This window comes from Eptesicus fuscus, chromosome 1, assembly GCF_027574615.1.
Source record: "Eptesicus fuscus isolate TK198812 chromosome 1, DD_ASM_mEF_20220401, whole genome shotgun sequence".
Classification (NCBI taxonomy): Eukaryota; Metazoa; Chordata; class Mammalia; order Chiroptera; family Vespertilionidae; genus Eptesicus; species Eptesicus fuscus.
In genome coordinates this window covers 66557034-66574999 of record NC_072473.1, presented here as the reverse complement: position 1 = coordinate 66574999, position 17966 = coordinate 66557034, and the positions used below count along the sequence as shown (strand labels likewise).

The 17966-nt window shown below is 39.5% G+C and overlaps 1 non-coding gene across 1 annotated transcript; it reads right to left on the bottom strand.

Moving 5' to 3' along the window:
• Positions 1-17619: 17619 nt before the first annotated feature.
• MIR9229B-1 (microRNA mir-9229b-1) lies at positions 17620-17696 on the bottom strand. The gene has a single exon (NR_130538.2). It is a non-coding gene; the product is annotated as a microRNA mir-9229b-1 (primary transcript).
• Positions 17697-17966: the final 270 nt, after the last annotated feature.

The following is a 17966-nucleotide window of genomic DNA, read 5'->3' as shown; positions in this document are numbered from 1 at the left end:
CTTAAGGAGTTGGGATCCACAGATGCCAATACAGCTTCTATGTACTGCCAAACCGCCTCCTTTGCTTGCTCCTCAAGAAAACTTTAAAAGCTTCACACCCATGAGGGAATCCACCTGGCTCCAAGTTTGTCTCCTAACGCAATTGTAGGTGTGTTTTGTTTGTTTGTTTGTTTTGTTTTGTTTTGTTTTGGTGTGTGTGTGTTTTTTAATATATTTTTATTGATTTCAGAGAGAAAGGGAGAGGGAGAGAGAGATAGAAACAATCAATGATGAGAGAGAATCATTGATCGGCTGCCTCCAGCATGCCCCATACTGGGGATCAAGCCCACAACCTGGGCATGTGCCCTTGACTGGAATTGAACCCAGGACTCCTCAGTCTGCAGGCTGATGCTCTATCCACTGAGCCAAACTGGCTAGGGCTGTTGTTGTTTTAATGTTGAATTTCTTATAATAGAAAGAGAAGACCATGGAGTCTCTTACAAACACAAGAGGCATTATTGGTTCAATCTGAGTAGGGCAGGAGCCCAGAGTCTGTCTCAGAGCTTCACCTCACTCCTTACCAACACCTGTCACAGTGAGAATCTAGCTCAGGAACTAGACAAGGTTCGGGCAGGAAATAAGGATGTCTGTTTTTCACAGTGTTTGGTAATGGTTACATCACAGCAACAATGTCCAAATATCATGCTGTCTTCAAGACATAAACTGCTCTATAGGCATTGGATAAAAACTAGAATCCTCATTTTAATTAATATAGAGCTCTGAGCTATTTTGACTTATCAAGGAACCACACACTACTAACGATAAGCAATACCTAATGGGGGGAAATATTGCTAGGATTGGCATGTCTTATATCTGGGAGAGTTGTTGACCTTATTCTCAGTGACTTTAAACACACACAAAAATGATAATGGTATATTTTGGTAGAGGGCCTGGGGTTTTTGTGGGGGGTTGTTGGCTCTCTTTTTTCCTCTTTTCGGTAGAACAAGATTATCAAAAACTTACTTCCTTTAGAGGAGTATGTATGGTACTTTACTTACTAGTATATTTAGCTGTTTATCATTCTTAAGAACACCTGATCGATCATTCCTATGTAAAAGAATCAGACCGTTATAAATAAATAACTGCCTGACAAATTATATTTTGTCTAATTTCTATCAAAAGCCTCTGTATGGCATCAGCAAATACTATAAACAAGAAACTCAGAAAACTATTTCATTTCCCTATATTAGTTTTGGCAGCAAATAATTACTCTAGCTTCAATTGGGTAATATGTTATCTTGTCAATGCCAGATGATAAAAAGGAAAAAGTTAACATTCAAGAAAGTTCTAAATTACCTCATAGGTTTTGGTTCTCTTTCATCTTCCTCGTAAATCCCTATCATTGCAAGGAAAGTAAATAGCAGGTTGTGTTATGATGAATTAACATTGGCAGATGCGCAGCTGGGCATAACTAAGACAGTTGTGGGAAGCCAAAGTTCTTGTGGATTACCTACATCTGTTGTCTAAGTTGCCTGTGTCTATTGACACTAACGATAATCTTCCTTCTTAACAGGTTTAGCATGTAAGATGTCTCTGGAGACTTTCTCAAGAAAGGTGCTGCTTTTCTGTTGATTTAGAGATCTACTCTTCCTGTGTGTATATTTTGGATAAGACCTGATATCATTGAAAGGGCTATCAAATGCCTCTCTTGTTTGGATTTATATCTGAACAAAGGAGCCACTGGCAAAGTGTTGGCATAATTATTCCCAATTCCTATGAGCCATTGTGCCTAATTAATGAACAAAGTCTTCACTGAGGCTCCTTTCAGGTACTCAATACACATTTTTTAATTCCCTTTTAATTATGCCAATTAAAACCATGCTCATCCTGGTGTCTGCTCAGAAGGCAATGAGACTTCTGTTTGTTAGGCTTCCAGAAGTATGAGGGTTTGCAGTCACTGAAGTAATCCCCTGCTTTGCTCCAGATCTGCCTCTAATTCAGACTCTTATAGATAAATATTAAACTCTCCCGGCAAAGGTTATAAATCTTCTGGTAACTCTTATGGCAACGTTATATAGAGGGATTCTTTCCTTCTGGAGGTTGAACTAGCAGATCATAATTTATCCAGTACTATTATCATCTCAAAATTTTTTGTCATGCAGAGTCCCATTAGGTTAAAAAATGTCTCATCATTATATAATACAGAAGTCCTGACTTCTTGCTGAGCTGGCTCATTATTGAGTTATAAACTACATCTAGGGAGTGACATTTCAGGATCAACATTGCGCACAAGAATAAACCTGCTCTTCTAATCAAAACCCATTATTTCCTTGAGAAACACTGGTATGCAAATTATTTTTATTGATAACCTGAGTCAGGGATGTATATACCACAATAACTAGGTAATATATATGGTTAAGTAATGTAAGGGATATTTTCCAACCTAGTTCCTAATGTGGTATTTCTAACCCTCTCAGAATCTCCACTTTTTTTCTAGCACTAGCACTTGTACATAGTTACAAACAATATTAAAGTTGGCACATTCTGTGAATAAGGCGAACTATCACTTTGTAAGTGAGATTGTGGTCAGTTAATTACTTACTTTTACCCTCTTTTGGAATCCCTTCTAAAGAAATTTCTGAATGTGTTCTGAATATCCCAAAATAGGGCTAAATATTCACGTATCAAAATCATTCAAATGTTATAGTGAGGAAAGTAAATTTTATATCTCCAGCAAAGTTTATAACTACTAGGAAAAAGTACTATGCTTACTTATCACCCCTGAGAGAATGCTTTCTTCAGAAATAAATGGCTTCTTTTCATTTTTAAGAAATGAGAACCATACAAATGGCAAAGGAGACTGAGATCTGGGACTGAGCTCCAGGGAAGATAGGCTATCTGTAAGAAAGAACTTGCCAATCAAAGAAATGTTGGTAGTCACTGAAGTCATGTTTCTTTAGTTACCTTGTATTTTATGACACCCTGTAGAAATTGGAAAAAGAACTTACTTGTATGTGCTTGCATGAATGCAGTGAAAGACGGTAAAGAAAACATCCCAGGTGGTTAATATCAGTTGCCCTTCATGAAGAGAGACAGGAATTATTCTAATTTTTTAGAGCAGTTTTGAGTTTACAACAAAAGAGGCAGCTACAGAGATTTGCCATATACCCACTGTCCCCACACATAGTGTCTCCCATTATCAACATCACTCACCAGAATGGTACATTTTTTTAAATTTATTTTTTTGCCAAGGATGAACTTAAATGGACACATCATAATCACCCTATGTCTATAATTATCTTTAGTGTCCACTGTTACTGTAATACATTCTATGGCTTTGCACTAATTTATAATTACATGTATCCATCATTATAGTATCATACAGAGTATTTTTATTACCATAAACATCTTTTTCCTCCACCTATTCATCTCCCCATACCAACAACTATTGATATTTTTATTATCTCCATAGTTTTGCCTTTTTTAGAATGCCATACAGTTGGAAACATAATTGTAGCCTTCTCAGATCAGCTCCTTTCACTCAGTAATATTCATTTGTCTTTTTATGGGTTGAGAGTTCATTTCTTTTTTTTTAATTTTTTTTCCCAACTGGAGAGCATTATGATAAGCGAAATAAGCCAGTCAGAGAAAGATAAATATCACATGATCTCACTCATCTATGGAATATAATGAGCATCATAAACTGATGAACAAAAATAGATACAGAGACAAAGAAGTATCGAACAGACTGTCAAACTACAGCGGGAAGGCAGGGGAGGCTTGGGCGGGGAGGTAAAAGATGAACTGAAGGACTTGTATGCATGCATATAAGGATAACCAATGGACACAGACATGGGGCGGGGGGGGAGGGGGATGTGAGGGCATGTGCCCGGGGGTAGAGGAGGCCAGGAGGATGTCAATGGGGGGAAAAAGGAGACATATGTAATACCTTAAACAATAAAAAAGACTTTATTGAGATATAATTGACATATAGCATTGTATTAGTTTAAGGTACATAACATAATTATTTGATTTATGTACATGTTGCAAAATGATTACTACAATAAATTTAGTTTAACATCCATTATCTCACGTAGCTACAAATATTTTTTTCTTGTGATGAGAACTCTTAAGATCTACTATCTTAGAAAATTTCAAATATACAATACAATATTGTTAACTATTTCTTTATTTCTTTTTAGCACTGAATAATATTGCATCTTCTGTATGTACCACAGCTTATTTGTCCATTCACCAGTTAAAGGGCAACTTGATTGTTTCCAAGTTTTAACAATTCTGAATAGTGGTACTATAAGCATTTATGTGCAGGTTTTTATATAGACATACATTTTTAACTCTTTGGGGTAAATATCAAGTTGTGCAATTGCTAGATCATATGGTAAGAGTGTGTTTAGTTTTTTAAGAAACCATCAAACAGGCTTCCAAAGTGGTCATACACTTTTGCATTCTCACCAGCATTTGCTATTATCAGTGTTTTGAATTTTGGCCATTGTAATATGTGTGTAGTAGTATCCTATTGTTTTATATTGCATTTTCTTGATGACATATGATGTGGAGCATCTTTTCATATGCTTATTTGCCATCTATATATCTTTTTTGGTGAGGTTTGTGTTGAGGTCTTGTCCCATTTTCTAACCAAGTTGTTTGTTAGCTTATTGTTGGATTTTAAGAATTTTGGGTATATTTTTATGACAGTGTTTTAAATTATTTTTTATTGATTGATTTTAGAGAGAGAGAAAGAGAAAGAGAGGAGACAGAGAGAGAGAGAGAGAGAATTTATGCATTCTCTGGTCGATTCTTATATGTGCCCTGACTGGGGATTGAACCTGCAACCTCCTTGGTGTATTGGGATGACACTCTAACCAACTTAGCTACCTTGTCAGAGCTTGGATAACAGTTTTTCATCAGATGTATCTTTTTTAAAATTTTTAAATTATAGTTGATTTCTAGTTTCATGCCATTGTGATCAAAGAAGATGCTTGATATTATTTCAATCTTTTTGAATTTGTTAAGATTTATTTTGTGCCCTAACATGTGGTCTATCTTTGAGAATGTTCCATGTGCACTTGAGAAGAATGTATATTCTGATGCTTTGGGATGAAATGTTCTGTAAATATAAATTAAATCCATCTGATCTAGTGTGGTATTTAAGGCCACTCTTTCTTTGTTGATTTTCTGTCTGGAAGATCTACTCAATGATGACAGTAGGGTGTTAAGATCCCCTACTATGAATGTATTGCTGACAATCTCTCCCTTAAAGTCCACCAAGAGTTTTATTTGTTTTATATTTATACTAGAGGCCCGGTGCACAAAATTCATGCATGGGGCTGGGGAGGGGTTCCCTCAGCCCATCCTGTGCCCTCTCACATCTGGAACCCCTCAGGGGATGTCTGATTGCCAGTTTAGGGCCCATCTTTGCAGTCGGACATCCCTCTCCCCATCTGGCACCACTCGCCCCTAACCGCTCGCCTGCCTGCCTGCCTGCTCAGCGCATGTCATAGTGACTGGTCATTCCAGTAATTCTGATATAACGGTCACTTAGGCTTTTATATATATAGATTGTGGGATCCCTTGTCATGTCCTGCGTGTTTCAGGGTTCCCATTCAGGTCCAGTTGCTGGAGAAGGCCGCAATCAAAATGAAAAGAAGCTAGAAAAGAATCAGTTTGGGTAGATGGGGGTCCAGGCGGGAGCCCACCTCTAGTGGGAGGACTACTCCTGCTCTGGCCTTTGCTATCCCTTTTATTGGGGTTCTGAGATACACCCATTGCCCTTAGGCAGGTAATTCCAGTAACAGACAGATTATTTTATCAATAAGGGTTTACATGATTATTTGGTGGGGAAGTTGCCTCAGTTACCATTGTCTCAATTAGATAGGGAGTGGTTTGCTCTGACCTTTAGCTTCAAGGTTGACCAGCCTTCCCAGGTTCCCTTTTCACATAACTACCAAGTGACAATGTTCGGTTTCCGGCAATAGATGCTCCTATATTGTGTGCATATATGTTTACTAGGGTTATATCCTCTTGTTGGATCAAACCCTTTAGTATTCTATAGTAACCTTCTTTGTCTTTTTTTATGGCCTTTGTTTTGAAGTATAGTTTGTCCGATATAAGTATTGCTACACCAGCTTTTTTCGTTTCCATGTGTATGGAATATTATTTTCTATCCTTTCACTTTCAGCCAGTGTGAATCTTTTGATTTGAGGTGGGTCTTTTGTAGATAGCATATACATGCGTCATATTTTCTAATCCATTCAGCTACACTATGTCTTTTGATTGGAGCATTTAATCTATTTACATTTAAGGTTGTTATTGGTAAGTAGTCATATATTGCCATATTTACTTTATACCTATGTTACTCCCTCTCTCTCTCACTCACTCTCTCTCTCTCTTTTCTTCTTGTTCTTAAAGCAGTCCCTTTAACATTTCCTGCAATGCTGATTTGGTGGTAATGAACTCCTGTAGCCTTTTTTTTTTTTTTTTTGTGGGGGGAGGGTCTTGGAACCTCTTTATTTCACCTTCAATTTTAAATGATAGCCTTGCTGAATAGATTAGTCTTGGTTGAAGGTCCTTGCTTTTCATTATTTTGAAAATTTCATACCAATCCCTTCTGGCCTGAAGTGTTTCTGTTGAGAAATCAGCTGATAACCTTATGGCAACTCCCTTGTAGGTAACTATCTTGCTGCCTTTAAGATTCTCTCTTTGTCTTTAACTTGGCCATTTTAATTATTATGTGTCTTGTTGTGGGTCTCTTTAGGTTCATCTTAATTGGAACTTTCTGTGCTTCCTGTACTTGGGTGACTTTTTCCTTAATCAGTTTAAGGAAGTTTTCTGTCATTTTTCTTCAGATAGGTTCTCTATCCCTTGCTCACTTACTTCTCCTTCAGTTACCTCTATGATGTGGACGTTGTTACATTTCATGTTGTCCCAAAGTTCCCTTAAATTATCCTCTTTCTTTTTTTTTTTTTGGTTGCTCTAATTGAGTGGGGATTTTTTTCTACCTTGTCTTCCAAATCACTGTTTCAGTCCTCTGTTTCATCCAGCCTACTTTTTATTCCTTCCAGTGTATTCTTTATTTTATATATGGTATTCTGGTTATTTTTCATGGTCTCTATATAATTTTTCATGCTGTTGAGTAACCTTAAAACCATTACGTGGAGCTCTGTTTGTGATAAATTGCTCTATTTTATTTAGCTCTTTTTCTGGAGATTCCTCCTATTCTTTCATTTGGTGACTGTTTCTTTATCATCTTCCCTGTCCCATTTGGGCTGTCTCTTTGTGTGTGTTTCTATGTATTATATAGAACTATTATGATTCCCAATATTGGGGTGTATGTGGGGGTGTCTTATGTAGTATATGACCTGTGGGACACAGTAGTGCAGTCTCCTTGATTGCCTGAGCTGGGTACTCTAGGAATGTCCCTTTTGTGGATTATGTGGTCCCTACTGTTCTATTTGCATCTTGATTGCTATTGGCCCATTTGTGTGCAAAATTGACTCTCAGGCTGTCTGACTGTGAGGCTCAACCCCAACCATGGCATGCAAACTGTTGTACAGGTGCTGACAAAACAAAACAAAAAAATCAAACTAAATCAACAAAAAGGGGAATAAGGAGAAAAAAGATTAAGAAAAAAGGAATAGAAAGAAAAAATAATAATAGGGAAAAAAATAAAGAAACATTTTAAAAGAAGAATATGAAAATAAAAAAAGAAATATAATAAAAAATTAAGAAAAGAGAAATAGAAACAAAAAATATGAAAATTAAGCATAAAAAATAAAGAAAATAAAAGAAAAAAAGAGAAAAACATTTTTAAAATCAAAGAAAATAATCAAAGGTATATAAGAGAAAGAAAAGATTCCTATCTAATAGAAGAGTAATATGCAAATTAACCATCATTCCGCAACAAAAATGATGGCGCCCATAGCCACAAGATGGTGGTGCTCAGTCCTCTCAGGCCCACCGGAGTCCCCCAGTCCCAGGTAGGGCTATTGCTGAGAGCAGACATTGTGTGCAGCCTGGCGGAATGCTACCCAGAAGCCCTCCTGACCCTTTATAAAAAACAAAAACAAATTCTCTCCCCATGGAGTGATCCCCCACACACACACCTGCAGCCTCAAGTCTTAGCCTTGGAAGCACCCGTACCCCCATGGAGCGATCCCCTCCCAGCAGCAACCTGGGAGGCGCCCGCACCCCTAAGGAGTGATCCGCTCCCAGTGGCAGCCTGGGGTGTCAGCCTGGGAGGCACCCGCACCCCCATGGAGTGATCCCCCACACACACACCTATAGCCTCAGGATCTCAGCCTCAGAAGCGCCTGCAACTGGGCAAGTGATCCTGCCCCACTGGTAGCCTAGGGGAGTCCTCCTTGGAACTTGCCTTGCCCCCAGTAGAGTGATTGGAAATGGAGGGGGGGGTAATCTGGGCGACGCTGCCCAGCAAACCTCTCCCATTAGGTAGAAACTTCTGACCAGGTTAGGGAGGTAAATGGGTTTTGTTTAAAATCTTTACAAACCACAAAGGAAATGTCTGAGGTAGAGTTTCACATCAGAAGTAACTTACAACTAATTTCTGAAAGCAAACTGCGACATTGCAGTTACATTACTGGAGAGTACCCCGGAGGTTGGCTCTGCAATGGCGGTGGTGGGCGCTCCCCACCCTGGTTCCTCAGCACCTCAGGCAGAGCTTGAGCCCACCCAGGAAGGCCTTTTCCCCGACAGTTTTCACCAAGGCAGGGAGGTTTTATAGACATGAATAAGAAGTGCCCACGCACAAGTCCTGAAGATGCTGGGCGGCAGAAATGACAAATAAACTGGGAAAAGAGCAAAACCAGAAACACCACAGATCCCAACATAGATCATCTTTTTCTTCAAATGACGGTGTGTTTCCCTCTTCTTCATCTTCTGGAGGCAAGACAGATTCAAGTACTGACGATTCTACCAACAGAAAAGGTAAGAGAAAGAGAGGACAGAAAAGGAATAAAAAAAGAAAAGAAAGAAAGGACAAAAGATGAAACATCAAGAAAAAGAAAGAGAAGGAAAAAAGGAAGAAACAACCACATGACATCACCTTTCCAAGGTCTCATGAAATTCCCGTTTAAGGAATTTATTTTATGACACTTTTAGTTTGGGTTTACATTTTTACTGGTTTGTCAAGACCATGGCAAGTACACTGTCCAATATGTTTTTTTTTTAAATATATTTTATTGATTTTTTACAGAGAGGAAGGGAAAGGGATAGAGAGCTAGAAACATCTATGAGAGAGAAACATCGATCAGCTGCCTCCTGCACACTCCCCACTGGGTATGTGACCCCAACCAAGGTACATTCCCTTGACCAGAATGGAACCTGGGACCCTTGAGTCTGCAGGCCGATGTTCCATCCACTGAGCAAAATCAGTTAGGGCTGTCCAATATGTTAAAGAAAAAACCCTATCTAATAAAGAGGGAATATGCAGGGGAGGGCATTTGGGGGTAACCAGGCTGTCAAGGTAGGACAGTTGGGGATGATCAGGCAGTCAGGGGAGCAGTTAGGCATTGATCAGGCTGGCAGGGGAGTGGTTAGGGGGTGATCAGGCAGGCAGGCAGAAGTGGTTAGGGGCAATTAAGCAGGCAGGCGAGCAGTTGGGAGCCAGCAGTCCTGGATTGTGAAAGGGATGTCCGACTGCCTGTTTAGGCCCAATATCTGTGGGATCAAGCCTAAACAGGCAGTCAGACATCCTCCGAGGGGTCCCAGATTGGAGAAGGTGCAGGTTGGGCTGAGTGACACCACCCCCAGTGCACGAATTTCATGCACTGGGCCTCTAGTCCTATCTAATAAAAGAGTAATATGCAAATTAACTGTCAGTCCACTACACCCACAAGCCACGCCAACCAGCCAATCAGGAGTGAGTATGCTAATTAACCCAACCAGGATGGCTGTGGCCATGCAGTGAGCAGGAGGCTTGGGTTTCCCCGGCAATGGAGGAAACCAAGCTTCTCGCACACGCTCGCCGGTCTAGGCCTCCAATCAAGGCTACAAAGTTTCAATTATAGAAGATAAATAAATCCCAACAAAAATTGCAGCAGCCAAGGAGCTGGTGAGAACAGGAGGCTTGAGTTGCCCCCGGCAATGGAGGAAGCCAAGCTTTCTGCACACCCTGGCCTGCTTTGGCCTCCACTCAAGGCTACAAAGTTTCAATTATAGAAGATAAATAAATCTCAGATGCCAGGGCCTCTGCTTGGGTCTCTGGGGGGTGTGGCCAGCCTGCAAACCACCACAGGACCCTCGCCCAGGCCACCCCACACCCCAAGGGAACCCCCACCCTGATCTGGGACACCCTTCAGGGCAAGCCAGCTGGCCCCCACCCATGCACTAGGCCTCTATCCTATCTAATAAAAGGGTAATATGCAAATTGACCATCACTCCAACACACAAGATGGCTGCCCCCATGTGGTCAAAGATGGCTGCCACAAGATGGCCAGCAGGGGAGGCCAGTTGGGAGGGACCAGGCCTGCAAGGGAGGGCAGTTGGGGGTGATCAAGCCTGCAGGGGAGGGTAGTTAGGGGTGACCAGGCCCGCAGAGGAGAGAAGTTGGGGGCGACCGGGCCTGCAGGGAAGGGCTGTTGGTGGGGACCCAGGCCTGCAGGGGAGAGCAGTTGGGGGGGACCAGGCCTGCAGGGAAAGGCAGTTATGGGTGACCAGACCTGCAGGGGAGGGCAGTTAGGGGCAAACAGGCTGGCAGGGGAGCAGTTAGACATCAATCAGGCTGGCAGGGGAGTGGTTAGGGGGTGATCAGGCTGGCAGGCAAAAGTGGTTAGGGGAAATCAAGAAGGCAGGCAGGTGATCAGTTGGAAGCCAGCAGTCCTGGATTGTGAGACGGATGTCCCAGATTGGAGAGGGTGCAGGCTGGGCTGAGGGACACATACCCCATGCATGAATTTTGTGTACCGGGACTCTAGTAAGTAATAAAAAAGTGGAGTTTGCTCTGGTGTTGTCTGAAGCTGGCCACTTGGTATGTTGGTTCTGGGCCTCTTTGGAGAAACTCTAGTGAATTCCAATATTAGATGCTGTCTATGTCTTGCCCTCAGCAAGCTGTTTGAGGCTTCAAGTAATCCACAGCTTGTGGCTGTCTCTACTGGGCTTGGCTGCACATGAGATGTCATCTTTTGCAAATATTTTCTCCTGGTCTATGGTTAACCTCCTAGTTCTCTTGATATTGTCTTTCACATACCAGAAATTTTTAATTTTATGAAGTCCTGCTTATCAATTATTTATTTCATAGATCATATCTTTAGTGTTATATTACCATTCCCAAGGTCATCTAGGTTTTCTCTTATGTTGCATTTTGCATTTAGGTCTATCATCTATTTTGAGACAATTTTTGTGAAGGGTATAAGGTCTGTAACTAGTTTCTTTTCTTTCTTTCTTTCTTTCTTTCTTTCTTTCTTTCTTTCTTTCTTTTTTTTTTTTTTTTTTGGTATATGGATATCTCTGTGTTGCTTCTCTTAATATACCGCATATTTATTACCACTAAAATTTAAAAAAATAAAATGTATGTTTAGTGAACTTACTTTTACTAAGAAAAGGTGGTTAAATCTTTGTCCCTAACACTGCAATAGATGGTAGACTTTTCATTAAACTCTATTTGAATTAACAAGCATGGGATGTTGTAGGTAGTGTCACAACCACAGAATTGCAGATGTGGTTTTAAGATTGTTTCTATACTTTATACCTCAGTATAATTAAGAAACCCCAAACCACAAAACTGATTGCCCACACCTCCAGAACAGGTGAAAATATGCTTTGGATATTGCAAGATCATATAAGTACACTACTAATATTAAATGGTGACATTTTTCCTCTGGCTTATCATCTTTCACCAAAGGAGGATCAATTTTAGGAAAACAAAACAAAATGTATGTGTATAAATCCTTTCCCATGACAATTTTTATACTCTGCATGATAAACAACACCCTAAGTGTTAAACTTCATCTTAAAAAGATTTAACGTAATAGTACAATTCATTCCAAATCATTCAGCCTGTAGAAAGAATCTTATGCGGTCATTTATAGTAAGCACTATATATTCCTTCCAAAAATCACATGGGCTTCCATATTGTATTTGTTTCTTTTCTTTTATTTCCTTTGTAAATGCTTACTAGTTTATTTACCTCTGAAATGTATTGAGTACCCAGTTATTCCTCACCATGAACCATATCTTGCTTTTACCTGAAAATGGTTAATAAACAAAAATATACACCATATATTAAATCCCAATTATGAGCCAATTATTAGACCTTTTACAAGGTACATCATGTACTTCTCAGAACAAACCTGACACAACTTCATTTTCTATATTTAGTAGATGAAAAAAACTGAAGCTGAGAGCAAGTAACTTGCTCAAATTCATGTATTTACTGAGAGGCTGAGCCAGGATTTGATTGTTAATCTGTCAGAGGCTGAAGTCAAAGTCTAAGCTCTTTTTACTATGTTACATTTCCTCCCTAAGAAAATTATGGCATCTTGGATTTACACTGTGATTTTCTCTGAAAATTCCAAGGTTTTTTCTGATGTAGGCCTTACCATGAAATATTCTTCATTAATTTAACTTGCCTACTGAAGGTCCATGCATCAGTGGCCTGTATCCAACTACTTCTGCATCTCTCAATAGCCCTACCAAATCTCTTGCCTCTTTCCTTTTTGTCCAGCAGCCTTTTCCTCTGCATTCCCAAATGCTTTTGGATTCTCCTAATTATTCTATTCTTCTTTTCTAGAAAACCTTGATTCAACTTTTATGCGACAATCTTTCTGCCTACTGAAAAGCTCCAGTTGTGTAAGACCCCTTCTTTTCAGACTCACTTGTCTATGAAAATCTTTCATTTTTAATTTCATGACCCTGGCTTTGAGTATCTTCATTTTCTTTGCTATTATGGCTTCACCCTCTGTGAGAAGAAATTGTACCCTCTTTGGAGTTCCAGGAAAGCAATTTCTTTTCCTTTTCTCTTCTCTTTACTCTGTTATTACTAGTTTTGTTTTCCTTCCTGCTCTCACTGTACTATAATATCTGGTATCCTTTTATATAGTATTTTCTTTATTCTATCTAGAGCCTATTTATGTTTTTTTGAAATATGGAATATTGAAAGGTATTCTTTAAGCTTACTTTCTTCTTTGTCATGGTGGATAAACTACATTTACATATTTTAAACTTATTTTTAATTATAGTTGACATATAGTATCATATTAGTTTCAAGAGTACAATATAGTAATTAGATATTTACTAATTCACATACCTTATGAAGTGATTATTCCAATAAGTCTAGTGCCCATCTAGCACCATACATAGTTATTAGAATATTATTGACTATATTCCCTATGTTGTACTTTATATTCCCATAACTATTTTATATCTGCCAATTTTTACTTCTTAAGCTCTTCACCTTTTTCACCCATCCCTCTAATACCCCTCCCATCTGGTGAATATCAATTTGTTCTGTATGTTTATGAGTTTGTTTCTGTTTTGATTGTTCATTTATTTTGTTTTTTAGATTCCACATATAAGTGAAATCATATGGTGTTTGTCTTTCTCTGTCTAACTTATTTCACTTAACATAATACCCTCTACATCCATTCGTGTTGTTGCAAATGTCAAGATTTCATTCTTTTTATGACTGAGTAATATTCTATTGTGTATATGTACCACATGTTCTTTGCATAAAGTACATGCAATACTCACATAGATGATGATTGCCTCTGGCAAGAAAGGCAAATACAACAAACTCCCTGCAGATCAATTAAAAAAAAAGTCCATTGAGGTTCCACCTTCCTTTGGTTACAGTTAAGTTCGTAAGTGGAACCATAGTGTTTTGTAATTTCCCTTCATAGTGTTTTGTAATTTCCCTTCATAGCTGTTTCAGTGAACTTCCAGTTGGGCTAGCTTCTGCTCTCTGGGCGTTGAGAGTTCATTTTCTTCATTAGTCTGCCTGTAGTTCTACCAAGGACCACTAGTTACCAGTTGTTGGCATAATGTTAGTAAATTTCTACTAACATGAGTATCTTGAAGCAGCTGACAAATTATAACCCACCCACAGAAATAGAGAAAAAATCTAGGAGAATTTTAGGTCATAATTTTTTTTTAATTCTGCCTTTTAGCTTTTGTTGTAAGGTTAAGGTCTACTTATTCACTCCCGGACAATTGGCTGTTGTTTAAGGAAATTGAATATAATAGAAAACAGTCAAATGTAAGCTCTGAGGTCAGGTTTCTAAAAAGTGTTAACAGAATAGTGTAGCCTTTTATAGGAAAAAAAAGATACATTTTAAAACAAACAAAAAAAATTGTTCAGGCCAACTTTCCTCTTTTGTGAGTACAGGCAGTAAACACCAGCATTTAATGAAAGGTGGAATATAAAGAGTGTTTCTTCATAACCAAAATTTAGAAAAAATATTATGATTTTGAAATGAACGATGGAATTCTAAGTGTCATAATTTTGTTTTATCTTAACATTGGGGGCTTTTTGTTCATCTGTGAAGGCAAACCTTTTGGGGGGGTTACTTCTGGAATACTATGAATATCCTGTAAAATAGAAAAGGAACAAATGTAACTGTGTATGTAGACTGCGTACTGAGATACAGAGATTTTGGGAAAGTGGGAAAAGTGCCTTGTCAAAGGAAGGGTATTAAATCATAGAAATGTAGTATGAACCCAAGTTGTCTAGCTCTTAGTTAAGAGCCAAACACTCAGCAGCAATTGGGTAACTTTAATGTTTTGTGTGGGGTTTTTTAAATCTGTTTTTAAAATAGTTCAGCCCAAGCCATGGATTGCTACCCTTTTAAGAAACACCAGAAGATTATGAGCAGTGGTAAATTTGAATCACCCACCAAGAGATGCCAAATAGTTTCCTGGAATCCTCTGAGAGCAATGCTGTTCTATGTAATTTCACTTTCTCTCTGTTATTTGCAGCTTTATTTCAGGTGTGAAATAAAAATTATCATTGTTGCCATCAAAACATTATTCACCTTGGCTTAGGATCTTCTTTGGAGGATGCTGATTATTTGAGATTGATAAGCTATTTTGACATTGATGATCACAAGAGGCCTATTGACCTGAATGGTAGCTCTGTGTCTGATATCAAGCTCAAGAGGACTCTGGGAAGCAGAATGGGCAAACACTTCTCCCCTGTCTGTCCTTTTGCTATAAAATCTATTGAACGTTACCTGATCGCATGCCATGTTTGTAACCAACATGCCAATGCCCTCTATCTGCTAGGATTTCCAAAGTTTAGGTTAATTTTAAAAAAATTTCGAAGATGTAGACATGGATAGAACTGCTTCAATCATGAAAAAAATGTTTAAAATATAAACATGGTATTCCATGCAGGACTAATAACTGGGCTTTAAGGTAACTTTGGGCCTTAAAGGCCTCCTTTTATTTCTGAGCTATCCCCGGCCTGTCTCCTTTGATAAAGCGGAAAGGACTTCACAATGAGAATCCTTGGTGAGTTTTCATTCATTTTGAATAACTAAATCATTTTATCTGGACCTTACACAGCTAGATAAAAATTGCAGTGGTGTAGAATGAAGCAGCATGACTTCTGAAAACCCAGACTACTAATGTCCTATCACACAGGTTTTTATGTTCTTTGTGACTTAATTATATAATATTCATTTGATTCAATACTGTGACTGACAGTCTCAGGAGCTTTAAGGAAACTCACAATGAGGAAAACAAGAGAAGAAATAGCTCAAGGAGTCTTAATGAAGCAACTTAGAGTGGGAAGTCCTGGAATAAAAATGAGCATATGGTTGAAAGAAAATGTGTTTTTCCAGATATCATTATTGAGGAAGGTCACTATACTGAATGTGTTCAAAGAAGAGTCCATAAAAGTGAAGTGTCCAAGTTAGAAACAGATCCCTATTGAGGAAAATGGCCCAGTTTTTTGTTGTTTTTTTCCCCCTTGCTGTTGTGCATACAGTGTATATATTAGGGAGTTAAAAACAATCTTGCTAGCCTAGCCCCAGTAGGCTGAACCTAAAGACAATCACTGTAGAGGTTGGGCAGATGGAACACACTTAATTCTGAGCTGATTTTGGTTGCACACATTGAATGTTGGGAAAACCAACTCAGTCTGATCTTCTGTTTTGAGAAGTACAAACTCTAGGTGAAAATGAGAATACAAATCATTTGACCTCAAGACATTATCCTGAATAACACTAAGCTATACTCTGATTTTCTATGTCAGGTACAATAATAACTACAATGACAGCATCAACTACTATTACTACTACTATTCTTGCTGCTGTTGCTACTACCAAGTAGCTACCATTTACTGAGAAACTACCATGGGTCAGGCACTGCAATAGACATTTCATAGGCACTGTCTTATTTATTCCTCATTTATCCCTATGAGGTGGATACTAGTTTTTAAACTCCACAATATATAGATAAACTTGCACACTAAGAGCTTCAGCAACTTGCCCAAGGTCACACAACTTGTAAGTGGCAGAGTCAGAATTCAAATCAAGGCAGATATCCAAGCCTTAGAAACATCAGTAACCAGAATAATTGTGAAATTGATGAGTGACCTTATTTTCTCATGGATCCTTTTGATAAACCTCTATCCCTGAGCACAATCTAAGTCTGTCTTTTTCTAGCAACTTTAAAGATCCTCATACCACCATTCAAAATTCTTGTTTTTAGTTGTGGTCTATTTTCAAATGGAATAAAAACCTCTCCAATGTGAGTCAGAAAGAAATAGTAAAAAATGGATAAACAAAAACTGATCCAGAGAGAGAAACCAAGATGGCGGCATAGGTAAACACCTGAACTTGCTGCCTCACACAACTACTTCAAAACTACAACTAAAAGACAAAACGGATATCATCTAGAACCACGGGAAGGCTGGCTGAGTGGAAATTATACAACTAGAAGGAAAGAGAAAAGCACACTGAGACTGGAAGGAGGTGAGGAGATGCAGAAGTGTAGTGCTGAAGTACGGATTTGCATGCGTGGAAAGGGGCTGGCAACTGAGTATGCTGTTGTCTTTTTCTATTGGAAGGCAGACACGAGCTCCCGACTGCTCGGAACTCCAGTTCAAGGTGAGACTCTGGGGACCCAGACTCATATGGGGAGAAACTGGACTGTCTGGCATCGGGCCAGAACACGAGGGCAGCTTTCTCTCAGAGGTGCTTGCAGCGACCATTGTTCCTGCACAGTGCTGAGGGACACAGAGACGCAGGGACCTCTTCGGGGCAGGGCTGACAGTCAGCCATTGCTGTTTGCTCCGCCCTGGTGATTCCTTGAGACGCTGCCCCACCCAATTTAAAACCCCACCCAAGCTGCGCACAGAAGCTTCTGTGTATGAATGGCCTGGCCCTTTGCAATCTAAAACCAAACATACTGCAGCTGGGTCAGAGAGCCCCAGAGTTTTCAAAAGAAGACCCAAGGCTCCACAGCAGCTTGCATTGCTTCACAGATGGGCCTCATCTGGGCACCTCCGAACCCCAAACAAAGAGGAAGAATCTGCAGATCTCTCTGTAGCTCCTGCTAGGTGGCCTCAGGCAGTGGCTGACTTTGCACCTCCTTGGAGATTCAAGAGCCAGTGTACCCAGTGGTCAGAGTGAGACTATCCAGATTACAACTCTTCAGCTCCATAAGAGACTCATTCAGGGGGCAGACTCAGTGAGCGCCAAAGACCCACTGAAACAAGTCTTGCCCCATAAGGGTGTCTCCAGCACAGAAGTTCTCCCATCATAGACACAACTGATACTCACAGCCAATTGGCCTGGAGGTCAATTTATCCCAGTGATACCAACAACAATCAAGGCTTAACTACAACAAGACTGTGTACACAGCCCAAAATGGGGTGCACCAAGAGTGTCCACCTCAGGTAATTAGGGAGGCTAAGCCACTGGGCCCTATAGGACACCTAGCACACAAGGCCACTCTATCAACAGAGGGAAGCAGCCAAAATGTGGAGACATAGAAACAGGTCACAAATG